The 13,479-nt window shown below is 38.1% G+C and overlaps 2 long non-coding RNA genes across 2 annotated transcripts in view; both read left to right on the top strand.

Annotated features, from left to right (window-relative positions):
• LOC138641398 (uncharacterized) overlaps positions 1-13,258 on the top strand; it is a 56,346-nt gene extending 43,088 nt beyond the window's left edge. Inside the window, exons 2-5 of the long non-coding RNA XR_011313815.1 lie at positions 9,293-9,474; positions 11,787-11,827; positions 12,747-12,788; positions 13,164-13,258. This is a non-coding gene — a long non-coding RNA (uncharacterized lncRNA). The remainder of the gene's footprint in view (positions 1-9,292; positions 9,475-11,786; positions 11,828-12,746; positions 12,789-13,163) is intronic.
• Positions 5,580-7,613, top strand: LOC138641397 (uncharacterized). Its single transcript, XR_011313814.1, has 3 exons — positions 5,580-5,606; positions 6,545-6,586; positions 7,535-7,613. It is a non-coding gene; the product is annotated as an uncharacterized lncRNA (long non-coding RNA).
• Positions 13,259-13,479: the final 221 nt, after the last annotated feature.

Here is a 13,479-nt window from a genome sequence, read left to right as displayed (position 1 = left end):
CAGGTCTCCAGAGAGTGTGATAAGGGTGCATACTCTCCCTGCTTATTAAAGGGGCAGCACGCACTACAGCCAATAGTTAAGAGACATCAAGTACTTAAGACACTTTCCCCTTGTAAGGAGGTGCCAAAGCAACATTAGTGTCTAGTGTGTACACTTCCTACTTAGGTGTAAGGTTCCTTTATCTGTCCTAACTAAACCTGGCCCTGTCCAAACCTGACCTTATACTTGTCCTGTCTGTACCTTATCCTGACTAACCTTGTTCCCATCTGTACCTTGTTCCTTCCACTCCTGTCCAGTCTGAACTAGTATTAACTAGTACTTACATCCTGCACCTGAAGCTTGAACTGTGATTCAGAACCTACCATGACTGTACCAGGTCTAGTATCCATCGTGTCAACCAGCCGAACTGCATCTATCCATTCTGTGAATCAGTTCCTGGCGGGTCTGACTCTCAGAGTTCATCCCTGCCTCCCTTTCCTTTTGGGATCAGCTGCTGCAGCTTCGGGGTCTATCCTGGAGTGGTACCTCGTGTCCACCTAAAGCTCAAGTCTAACCACAACATCAGGGACTCTAGTAAAGCACCAGGTGGATTTTTACATGTGAATCTTTAATTATAGTCTATGTGATCAAGTGCCTATGTATGTTAGTGAGACTTCTCAAAATGTACTGGACCACATTTCTAACAAGATATACTGTAGTTACAAAGTTATATAGTTTGAAAAAAAAAGACACAGGTCTTTGAAGTTCAACCTTTCTCCACCAGTTATGCATTCTCTATCACTAGATCAGTACTCCCCAAACTGTTTTACCTTGTGAGCCACATTTCATTCTGAAACATTATAGAAGTTATATTGTGAACAATAACGAATAAGTATTTATTAAAGAGTTATCACTGGTCTTTAAAAGGGTTATTCTAGTTATTGAGGGTCAGAGGGCAAGTGTATTTTCTATTCTTTTTTATGGTATATTTATATAGCCTAAAACTTGTGCCAGTTATGTCCAAAAATTTAGAAATTGACTAGCTCTGTGTGTAACCCCCTGTGCTTATCCACATAATGGATGGGTGCAGGTGCCCTCTGCTATTTATATAGAGCAGTTTGGCTGGTAAAACAGACCAGACAACAGCATGCTGTAGTTTTTTTTCACAGCAGCTAGGTTCATATTTCACAGTACACATCTCAAAAATAAGTTTGAATGTACCTTAACCCCTCATTGACCGAGACAATTTGACCTTAATGACCAGGCCAAATTTTTAAAATCTGACTGTCACTTTATGTGATATTACTTTATTCTGTAGAATGTAAGCCCGCAAGGAAAAGGTCCTCTCTCCCCTCTGTACCAGTCTGTCATTGTAAATTTGTTTACTGTAAACGATATTTATAACTCTGTATATAACCCCTTTTCTCATGTACAGCACCATGGAATTAATGGTGCTATATAAATTAATAATAATAATAACAATAATATCCTAAGTCATATTACAAGACTCGTTAAAGGGTTGATTGTGACTTGTAGGATCACTATTTCTAACAGGTGGCGCTATAGAGTTCAAGTCCTCTTTTTCTCTGAAGAGGCAATTTGCATATTTATGTGATGATAATAACTCTTGAATGCTTCAACAGATCCCACTGATTCTGAGACTGTTTTCTTGTGACATGTTGTCCTTCATAATACTTGTAACATTTGTTCAATATGACTTTTAATAACTTTTGATTCTTATGCCCCTAAATCACAAAGTTATGTTACACAAAATACAGCTCTGGCAAAAATTAAGAGACCACAGCAAAATGTTCAGTTTGTCTGATTTTTCTCTTTATAGGTATATTTTTGAGTAAAATGTAAATTGTTCATGTATTCATTAAACTTGTGACAACATGTCTCTGAATTTCCAAGCAATAAATTTTGTATTTTTTTTTCTGGAAAGGAGAAATGGTCAATATGAAAAAAACAGTGCTTTCAGACCTCAAATAATGAAAATAAAACAAGTTCATAATAATTTAGAAACAACAATACTAATGTATTACTAATGTAGGAAGAGTTCAGAAATCAATATTTTGTGGAATAACCATGATTTTTAATCACAGCTTTCATGCGTCTTGGCATGCTTTCTACCAGTCTTTCACACTGCTTCTGGCGCAAAAATGTAAGCAGTTCTTCTTTGTTTGATGGCTTTTGACTATCCATCATCCTCTTGATTACATTCCGGAGGTTTTCAATTGGGTTCAGGTCTGGAGAGTAGGCTGCAGATGACAGGGTTTTGATGTGGTGATCTCTTAATTATTTACTACAGCTCTGGTAAAAATTAACATTTTCTACATGTATACTTTACATCTGCATCATTTTGGAAACATTATTTTTCTTATTAGGAAAATAGAAGGGTTAAAAAATGATCAGCAATTTCAAATTTTTCAAACAAAATTTACAAAACCATTTTTTTAGGGACCACATCACATTTGAAGTGACATTGGGGGACCTATATGACAGAAAATACCTAAATACTCAAAATCGCATTGAAGAAGTTTGTTAAACCCTTTCTGACATCAGAGGTAATAATCCGTCCATGTGCCCTGGGCCTATTTGACCAGGGCCGGATAATTATGTCCGCGAGATTCTGACAGCTGACACCCGGCACTAAGTGCCAGGAGCGGTCACAGACCGTTCCCGGCATTTTAACCCATGAAATGCTGTGATCAAACATGATCGCAGCATTCTGGAAGCCGGCAGAAGGCTGACAACCCCTCAGCTTTTGGATCAGACACCCAGCGGCGTGATGCAGGGTTCCGATCGTTGCCATGGTGACCCAATGTTGTCATGACAACATCCGGGTTACCAGACCTAGGAAACTTGCTGATCATGCCCAGTGTGTGATCAGCAAATTTGTCTGTCAGTGCAGAGCTGACAGTTTCTACAACATGGGGATGCTGCAGCATCCCCATGCTGTAGAAGGGCTCAGACTGCAAAAAATTATTGTCCCATAGTGGGACAAAGTAAAAAAGTTAGCAAAAATTGTCATTTTCAAAAAAATAATTGTAAAAATATTTTAAAAAACAAAAATAATATTTAAAAAAATCAAAAGATATTCTATCTATAAATACAGTTTTGTATGAAAAACCCCCCAAAATAATAAAAGTACACATATTTGGTATCGCCGTGTCTGCAACGACCCGACCTATAAAAGTGTGCCAAAAAACAATGCTTTATCATCATACTGCTGAATAAAAAGTGGAATAAACCATGCTAAAAATTAATATACACTCCCCGACAGAAGTTATGTCGCATATCCATGTTATGTAAATAAAAGCTTATAACCTGACGTTAAATTCATCCATTGGTTGTATAAATTATTCTTTTGAAAGCTTAGTTTACATCCTCACCTGTGCTCCATAAATGATCGGTTAATTAGTGTGTGTATAAAAAGAAACCCAGCAATTCAGACCTTCACTTGAACTGCAACTTGAGCTCTGACAACATGGCAAAAATCCACCATGAGACCAAAGCCTGGATTATCAAGAGGTTGAGGACCAGATCCACTGCCAAGGTGGCTGGCACCTTTAATGTGTCTCAGCGTCAAGTACAAAGAATTAAAAAAAGATTTCAAGAGACTGGAGATGTGTCTGACAAGCCTAGGTCCGGCAGACCCTGCAAGACAACTGCCCAGGAGGAACGTTTGTTGGTTAGACAATCCAAAGGAAACCCCTCTTCCACTGCAGCAGAGCTCCAACAGGCCTGGTCACCTCAAGTCCCTGTGTCAACTAGAACAGTTTGTAGGATTCTGTCTCGAAATGGCCTCCATGGTCGAATCAGTGCCCAGAAGCCAGCACTAAACAAAAGGCAAATAAAAACCATGTGGCATTTGCAAAGTTCCACAGCCTGCTAAACAGATGGACACTGGAAAAGTGGCAGAAGGTGGATTTCTCTGATGAATCTTAAGTAGAATTACACCACAGCAGCCGCAAATACTGCAAGAGACCTACTGGATCCAAAATATACCCAGAAAACTGTTAAATTTGGTGGTGGAAAGATCATGGTCTGGGGTTACATTCAGTATGGGGGTGTGCGAAACATTTGCAAGGTGGAAGGCAATATCAATAGCCTAAAATATAAAGACGTATTAGCTACCTCTTATATTCCAAATCATAAAAGGGGTTAAATTCTGCAGCAGAGTGTTGCTCCATCTCATACATCCATCTCTACAACAAAGTTCCTCCAGGCAAAAAAGATCAAGGTGCTCAAGGACTGGCCATCCCAGTCACCAGGCATGAACATCATTGAGCATGTTTGGGGTAGGATGAAAGAGGAAGCTTGGAAGACAAAACCAAAGAGATGAACTCTGGGAGCCATGTAAGACTGCATTCTTTGCTATTCCTGATGACTTCATTAATAAATTGTATGGATCATTGTTGAACCTCATGGATGCAGTCCTTCAAGTTCATGGAAGTCACACAAAATATTAAATATGACTCTAATAGCACCACAACTTCATTCACCAATGTTATGCAACATATATTTGTATTTTAAGTTAATTATTTGTTTGAGTATCACATTACTTTCAGTGGGTGACAAAACTTTTGTCTTGCCAAAACCTGACAATTCTGTGTCCATTAAGTGATCAATAATTCTGCATTGATGCCAATTAATATTCTTAACCTAAACCACATTTCGGAGGGTTTCAGCTTGGATGGAAATGACTGAATGTGTATTACCTTGTCATATTGCAGATACTAAAAGGGATGAGTTTATATTTCTGTTGTGTTTTGGAAACACGGAGGAAATATTTATATTTTTATTTTACATGCCATGCATACGGTAATTTATTTTTAGCATTTTTAGATTGTTTTTTTTACAAAATATTTATCAAACACTGCTTTTAGGTGATTAGGTGGTGGAATTATTTTGAAATGTAATTACTTTGAAATGTAATTATTTTAAGACCCCATATTTTATAATTTTATCAATATATTTTATATATATTGTACATTTTAGTGTGAACTTTTGGTTTTAATCATTGCACTTCTGAGAGCTGACCGATGGTATACAAAGGGTTAATTGACAATAATGAATGATTCCATGTTTTTGGTTACTACCCCTATTTAAGGAAGGCAGTGGTCCGCTGCTCAAACGCGTAGTGGTTTAATAAAAAGTTGTTTGCCACCAATCCATTGCAGTGTGCTCTATAAAGTAAAGAAAATCTGGCACTCTCAATTAGTATGCAAAAGAAGGTTTGACAATTTTATTGATCCACTGTGACAAATAATTATGTTGACGTTTCGGCCAATATCTAGGCCTTCATCAGAACTCTAGAAAATAAACATAAAAATTCATATCAGTGTAGAACACACAACAACAGCATAAAGCAACCATAACAGTGGAAATACATTTGACTTCAGTAGGAGAAGGGGGGGGGGGGGGGAGAAGGGAGAGTTGGTGTTTATATAATTTCATGCTAACAAATGCAAAGGATCTGTGTGAATAAATGCACTTGAATCTATTAAGGCGGATCCTGGGACAATAATGGTATATGAAAATACAGATCCAAATATGGCCATAGTCATAGGGTGATATAGGGCCGTACAAACACTAGACTAAATGCTGTACTACAATGACGGGTATAAATTTATTTTTCAATCTATATAATAGTTACTTTTTCTTTATATTCCTCTTTTCAAGATCTTTTTATGATTATTATTATTTATTTTTTTTATGATTATTTTTTTGTCTTTTAATTTTTAAAATTTTCCTTTTTTTTAATTATTTTTTTATTTTTCTATTTTTTAATTTTTATTCCCCTTTTTCCATTTTTTTTCCATTTTTGTCTCGTTTTTACTTGCATTTTTTCCTATAAGTGTTATTTTTTCTAATTAGTGTCATTTTTTCCTTTTTTTCAACAATTGTTCATTATTGCTACTAGCCCATCATATTAAACGTTACAGTAGATATTTTTCTACTATAAATCTCTAATTCTCCTTTTTATTCTCTTCCCTAGGTAAGTCTGCGGCTCTTCACATTAGAGATATCCTTTGGTCACCACTTTTATTAATATCTCACAATTCACATTTTCTTCCTAGTTATGGCTCGTTTTTTTCATGCTGACAGGTTTTGGGAGTATTTTCCCTTTGTTAACATAGATCGCAGCCACCTATCCTGTCTTTTCCGGTGACTTGTTTCAATACTGTTGGCTGGTACCTTTTTACATGGTTGCTTGTATACGGAGGAGCCTTTTTGCTCCTGCACGGCAGCGATACATCACTTCCGGTGACGTCACATGATCGGACACTTCTGGTTTTGCGGCAGCACGGCGCCAAAATCAGCAGGTAATAGCTGTATCTCTATATAAACCGACACTCGGACACTCCATACATGCCGCCATTCCTCTAGCACGCTGTGTGCACTTACTCCTCATGCACCTAGATGCGGCATTATATGGTGAGTCGGATTTTACACTGGTTCATTGGGATCTTATAGTGCAGCGCCACCTGTATGTTATTTGTTACTGTGGTTTCCTATACTAATTTGCTGTGCATTTGTATATCTGTTTCCTTTTTAGTGATATCACTTGTCCAGCGATCCATATACTCTGAAGATAAATGTATGTGATTGTATACTATAGGTCATGTTTCAAATTCTTCCTATTATTCATTTTGACATTGCCCCTTTGGTTACTAAATTCTCTTTCTGTATTGCTTTTTGTTTGTACGGCCCTATATCACCCTATGGCTATGGCCATATTTAGAGCTGTATTTTCATATACTATTATTGTCCCAGGAAAAGAACTAGAGAACATGGAGTATAATACCAACAGATTGAAAAATTAAAACAATCATTTTATTAATGCACTTAAAATGTACAAAAACAGCCCAATCAAAAGGGCAAAATACAAAAAAGAGGAAGGATACAATGAACCTGCTAGCACAGCAGGCTATCTGGACCAATAGTGAGATATGTATAAGGGCAGGTACAGTAAATCCAGAAACAGAAGGGAGGGGGATTCTTCTGTTTCTGGATTTACTGTACCTGCCCTTATACATATCTCACTATTGGTCCAGATAGCCTGCTGTGCTAGCAGGTTCCTTGTACCCTTCCTCTTTTTTGTATTTTGCCCTTTTGATTGGGCTGTTTTTGTACATTTTAAGTGCATTAATAAAATGATTGTTTTAATTTTTCAATCTGTTGGTGTTTATTATACTCCATGTTCTCTAGTTCTTTTCATGTTTTGGGAGTAGTACACCCATTAGTATATTTTGCTACACTTATGCATTTACGGAGGGAGCAGGGCTATAGCCCATCTCAGCCTGGATATTTCTTTTTATTTGTTGTGATTTTTGTTCTATTATTGTCCCAGGATCCACCTTAATAGTTTCAAGTGCATTTATTCACACAGATCCTTTGCATTTGTTAGCATGAAATTATATAAACACCAACTCTCCATCCCCCCCCCCCACTCTTGCTAAAGTCAAATGTTTTTCCACTGTTATGGTTGCTTTATGCTGTTGTTGTGTGTTCTACACTGATATGAATTTTTATGTTTATTTACTAGAGTTCTGATGAAGGCCTAGATATTGGCCGAAACGTCAACATAATTATTTGTCACAGTGGATCAATAAAATTGTCAAACCTTCTTTTGCATATAAATTGAGAGTGCCGGATTTTCTTTACTTTATACTGGGATTGGTACCCTATTCGTGCACCTCACTACATACGGAGTGCCGTGCTATTATCTTACTTTAGTACGTACCGTTACATGAGCACCGTAATTACATCTTACTTTAGTACGTACCGTTACATGAGCACCGTAAACATTTCTAGAATTCGCCCTTTTCTTAATTTCGACTCTGCAAAAACTCTGACTGTTTCACTTATTCATTCTCGTCTGGACTATTGTAACTCTCTACTAATCGGTCTCCCTCTTGCAAAACTCTCCCCGCTCCAATCTGTCCTGAATGCTGCAGCCAGGATCATATTCCTCACCAACCGTTACACCGATGCCTCTACCCTGTGCCAGTCATTACACTGGCTACCCATCCACTCCAGAATCCAGTACAAAACTACTACCCTCATCCACAAAGCACTCCATGGCTCAGCACCACCCTACATCTCCTCCCTGGTATCAGTCTACCACCCTACCCGTGCCCTCCGCTCCGCTAATGACCTCAGGTTAGCATCCTCAATAATCAGAACCTCCCACTCCCGTCTCCAAGACTTTACACGTGCTGCGCCGATTCTTTGGAATGCACTACCTAGGTTAGTACGATTAATCCCCAATCCCCACAGTTTTAAGCGTGCCCTAAAAACTCATTTGTTCAGACTGGCCTACCGCCTCAATGCATTAACCTAACGATCCCTGTGTGGCCTATTTATAATAAAAAAAAAAAAAAAAAAAAAAGGTTCCTCGCATCATGTTCTCATACACTTTATCAGTATTAGCCCTCTGTGTCTGTACTGCTACATACTTAGGCAGGTAACTGGTTCATGCAGCTTTACATGAACACCTGAGCCTTACACTATAGCTGGTCCGAATAACTAAAGCAATTGTTACCATCCACCTCTCGTGTCTCCCCTTTTCCCCATAGTTTGTAAGCTTGCGAGCAGTGGCCCTCACTCCTCCTGGTATCTGTTTTGAACTGTATTTCTGTTATGCTGTAATGTCTATTGTCTGTACAAGTCCCCTCTATAATTTGTAAAGCGCTGCGGAATATGTTGGCGCTATATAAATAAAATTATTATTAATTATTATTATTAATTTTTTGGATTATGTCTAAAGACGTCTTCTCATATAGCACTAATGAAGCAGCGGACATTATAGCTAACGTGGACATCTCTAGTGAATTTCTGCAAATCCCGTCTAATGAATATAGGACCAGAGAATTTGAACGTGACTCCCGTCATCTTATTAATTTAGAGCTACATTGTGCAACAATTGCTGAATATCTTAAAGCTGAAAGGATCCCACAAGGCCTGAGGGTTGCCTTACGTCCTACCATTTTCAAAGAGAATGATGACTTTTGTAAAAAATTTGAGCAAATTCTCAATAAATGCTCATTCGATTTAATGACTCTTACCCTTGATACTTTACAGAAGTCTATTACATCTGTACGAGAAAAAGTCCAATCTACGGAGATACAATTATCTACCTCTATGACCAGTGACGGTTTCCAGTCATTTAAAACCAAACTAACTAGCACTCTTTCACAGCATCGCCAGGATTCTGAACAAAAGAAGAGACTGAAATTTCTACGGAACGCGGAAGATTATAGAAATAATCGAGTTTATCGATGGAAAGATTCTTTCTCCACAGGTTCATATCGACCCAGAAGAACACCTTCCGATTCTACTTACTCAAGTTCAGACAACGAGAAATTCTCCAACAGGAGAGGTCCTTTTTTAAACAGGAAAAAAAGACAATCACCAAGAAGAAGACAAGGAGGGGCGGACAATGGGCAAGGGATGTCCTCCACAACTGTCCAGACCAGATCTCAGGTAGGGATACTTCCTTAATTATTAATATTTCTTCTAAGGCTCTAAGCCCCCCACAGATGTCTCTTCTACAGAAAGGACTCTCCTTCTGTCCATCTTACAAATTGGACACATTTCAGTTGGATATGGACTTGCAGAAGTTTTATAGATCACTTAGACTTAAAGTCTTTTTTAATAAGACTGATAATATAAATACATCTATATCTTCTCCTCTGGTTTCTTCACCTGTTAATCTACAACAATTGGGTATTAAAACTAGGAGCAACTTTATGCCTCCAAAAAATGACCATCCCATAGAAACTTTCATCGAATTAATTGATAGAGAGGTTGAGTTATTCAAACAGGATGTAGCTAGAGGCAAACTACATTGCCCAGTGAATATGACTAGCCTTGAACAACAGGCTTTACACTCCCTCATTAAAGATAAAGAACTGGTGGTGAAGCCCACCGATAAAGGTGGAGCAATAGTGGTCATGGATCAAAGGGACTATTTGGCTGAGATTCATCGGCAATTGGCCGACCGCACCATCTATGAACCCTTGTCACATAATCCTGCTTCATCCATTGCCACTAAAATTCACAATACTATTGAACCTTATTTACTGAATAAAACCATAGATAAGAGAGTATACGATTTTTTGGTGAATCAATTTCCTATTACACCTGTTTTTTATGTTCTTCCTAAAGTACATAAACGATTGGATAAACCGCCAGGACGCCCCATCGTCGCCTCTACCGACTCTGTTTTGTCCCCATTATCTATTCTATTAGAAAAGATACTGACACCCATGGTTAGACTCACCAAGTCGTTCATTTTAGACACAGGTGATTTCATTAAACTCATCAAGGATATTGGCCAAGTCCCATGTGACTCTATTTTAGTCACATGGGACGTAAATAGTTTATATACTTCTATTATACACGAGAAGGGACTCACAGCAGTTCAGGAATTACTTAATGGTTCGTCACTAGATGGCAACACAATTAGGTTCTGTATGGAACTCCTCAATCTGGTACTACGAGAAAAATTTTTTATGTTTGGCAATGACTTTTTTTCTGCAAAAACAAGGTACTGCAATGGGGTCCAATGTGGCCCCCCCATATGCCAATTGTTTTATGGCTTTTTTTGAGGAACATTTTGTTTACTCCAACACGTATTTTCAAGATTATGCCACCACATGGCGTCGATATATCGACAATATTTTTTGCATATGGCGGGGCCCATTGGACTCCCTACTCTCCTTTCACAAGTACCTTAATCAAATTTGGCCTGAACTACAGTTCACGATACATTATGACCTAGATACAGTCAGTTTTTTGGATACCAGAATTATCAAACATCCTGATGGAATTTTGGAGATTGATTTACATGTTAAAGAGACCGATCGGAATAGTCTCCTTTTGTTTTCTAGTTGTCACCCTAGAGCCACAAGAGAATCTCTTCCTTTATCTCAATTCAATAGAATAACTAGGATTGTATCCAATCCAGTGGTGAGAGAAACTCGACTGGACGAAATACAGAAAAAATTCTCTGAGAGAGGCTATCCTAACAGATTACTTATTTAAATGCATACACCACGTGAACGAATTTCCACAACATCCCCTGTAGGCACTAGATTGCCCTTTATCCACTCGTACCATCCTATTATGTACCGGTTACATAAAAATATCAGAAAACATTGGAGTATACTGAGAACTAGTTACCCGGAGATTAAGGAGTTCCAAGTCCCATTTATGCCTTGCTTTAAGAGACCTACTAATTTACGTGATAGACTGGTACGGGCAGATGTTGGCTCGACCAGGAGGTTACCCTTACAGACCTTTTTGGACACCCCAAAAAATGGTACTTTCCCGTGCCTTCATTGCTCACAGTGTGGGAATATACAAAGAGGCGAAAAATTCTTCCATCCACATACAGGTGAGGGTATCCAAATTAGAGGTTTTTATACCTGTGAGTCTTCTTTCGTTGTTTATGCCGTAAAGTGCCCCTGCGGTCTCGTATATGTTGGGGAAACTACCCAGCATGTACGGGACCGCATCTCACAGCATAAGTCCAGTATCCGCTGTGGTATAACATACCTTCCTTTGCCATATCACTTTGCCCCAAAAAAACATAACATTTCGCAGTTACGGTTTCAGGTATTGGAGCAGATTCCATGCCCCAGGAGAGGCGGTAAAAGGGTTAAAACGCTTAGGCTCTGTGAGGCCTTTTGGATCAATAAATTAGATACTTTAGAACCCCGTGGTTTGAATAGGGACTATGAGATTTCTAGCTTTATCTAAGTTTTTTAGTTTATTCCTTTTTTTCCTTCCAGACACGGATTAATTGAGACTAAATGCTGTACTACAATGACGGGTATAAATTTATTTTTCAATCTATATAAATAGTTACTTTTTCTTTACAGTCCTCTTTTCAAGATCTTTTTATGATTATTATTATTTATTTATTTTTTTATGATTATTTTTTCGTCTTTTAATTTTTTTAATTTTCCTTTTTTTAATTATTTTTTTATTCCCCTTTTTTTCAATTTTTTCCATTTTTGTCTCGTTTTTACTTGCATTTTTTCCTATAAGTGTTATTTTTTCTAATTAGTGTCATTTTTTCCTTTTTTTCAACAATTTTTCATTATTGCTACTAGCCCATTATATTAAACTTTACAGTAGATATTTTTCTACCATAAATCTCTAATTCTCCTTTTTATTCTCTTCCCTAGGTAAGTCTGCGGCTCTTCACATTAGAGATATCCTTTGGTCACCACTTTTATTAATATCTCACAATTCACATTTTCTTCCTAGTTATGGCTCGTTTTTTTCATGCTGACAGGTTTTGGGAGTATTTTCCCTTTGTTAACATAGATCGCAGCCACCTATCCTGTCTTTTCCGGTGACTTGTTTCAATACTGTTGGCCGGTACCTTTTTACATGGTTGCTTGTATACGGAGGAGCCTTTTTGCTCCTGCACGGCAGCGATACATCACTTCCGGTGACGTCACATGATCGGACACTTCCGGTTTTGCGGCAGCACGGCACCAAAATCAGCAGGTAATAGCTGTATCTCTATATAAACCGACACTCGGACACTCCATACATGCCGCCATTCCTCTAGCACGCTGTGTGCACTTACTCCTCATGCACCTAGATGCGGCATTATATGGTGAGTCGGATTTTACACTGGTTCATTGGGATCTCATAGTGCAGCGCCACCTGTATGTTATTTGTTACTGTGGTTTCCTATACTAATTTGCTGTGCATTTGTATATCTGTTTCCTTTTTAGTGATATCACTTGTCCAGCGATCCATATACTCTGAAGATAAATGTATGTGATTGTATACTATAGGTCATGTTTCAAATTCTTCCTATTATTCATTTTGACATTGCCCCTTTGGTTACTAAATTCTCTTTCTGTATTGCTTTTTGTTTGTACGGCCCTATATCACCCAATGGCTATGGCCATATTTAGATCTGTATTTTCATATACTATTATTGTCCCAGGATCCGCCTTAATAGTTTCAAGTGCATTTATTCACACAGATCCTTTGCATTTGTTAGCATGAGATTATATAAACACCAACTCTCCCTCTCCCCCCCCCCCCCTCTCTTGCTAAAGTCAAATGTTTTTCCACTGTTATGGTTGCTTTATGCTGTTGTTGTGTGTTCTACACTGATATGATTTTTTATGTTTATTTACTAGAGTTCTGATGAAGGCCTAGATATTGGCCGAAACGTCAACATAATTATTTGTCACAGTGGATCAATAAAATTGTCAAACCTTCTTTTGCATACAAATTGAGAGTGCCAGATTTTCTTTACTTTATACTGGGATTGGTACCCTATTCGTGCACCTCACTACATACGGAGTGCCGTGCTATTATCTTACTTTAGTGTTCTCTATAGCCATGGCACTCTTAAAATTGACCACATATATATATTTTTACAACAATGACATTTCCCTTGAGGGGTTTTGGCTGGAGCAGCATGGGGCCGTAGAGAGCATCTCCAGGCCACAG

The sequence above is a fragment of the Ranitomeya imitator genome, chromosome 6 (genome assembly GCF_032444005.1).
Source record: "Ranitomeya imitator isolate aRanImi1 chromosome 6, aRanImi1.pri, whole genome shotgun sequence".
NCBI lineage: Eukaryota > Metazoa > Chordata > Amphibia > Anura > Dendrobatidae > Ranitomeya > Ranitomeya imitator.
The sequence above is the reverse complement of the archived record's forward strand: the minus strand, read 5'-3'. Positions and strand labels throughout refer to the sequence as shown.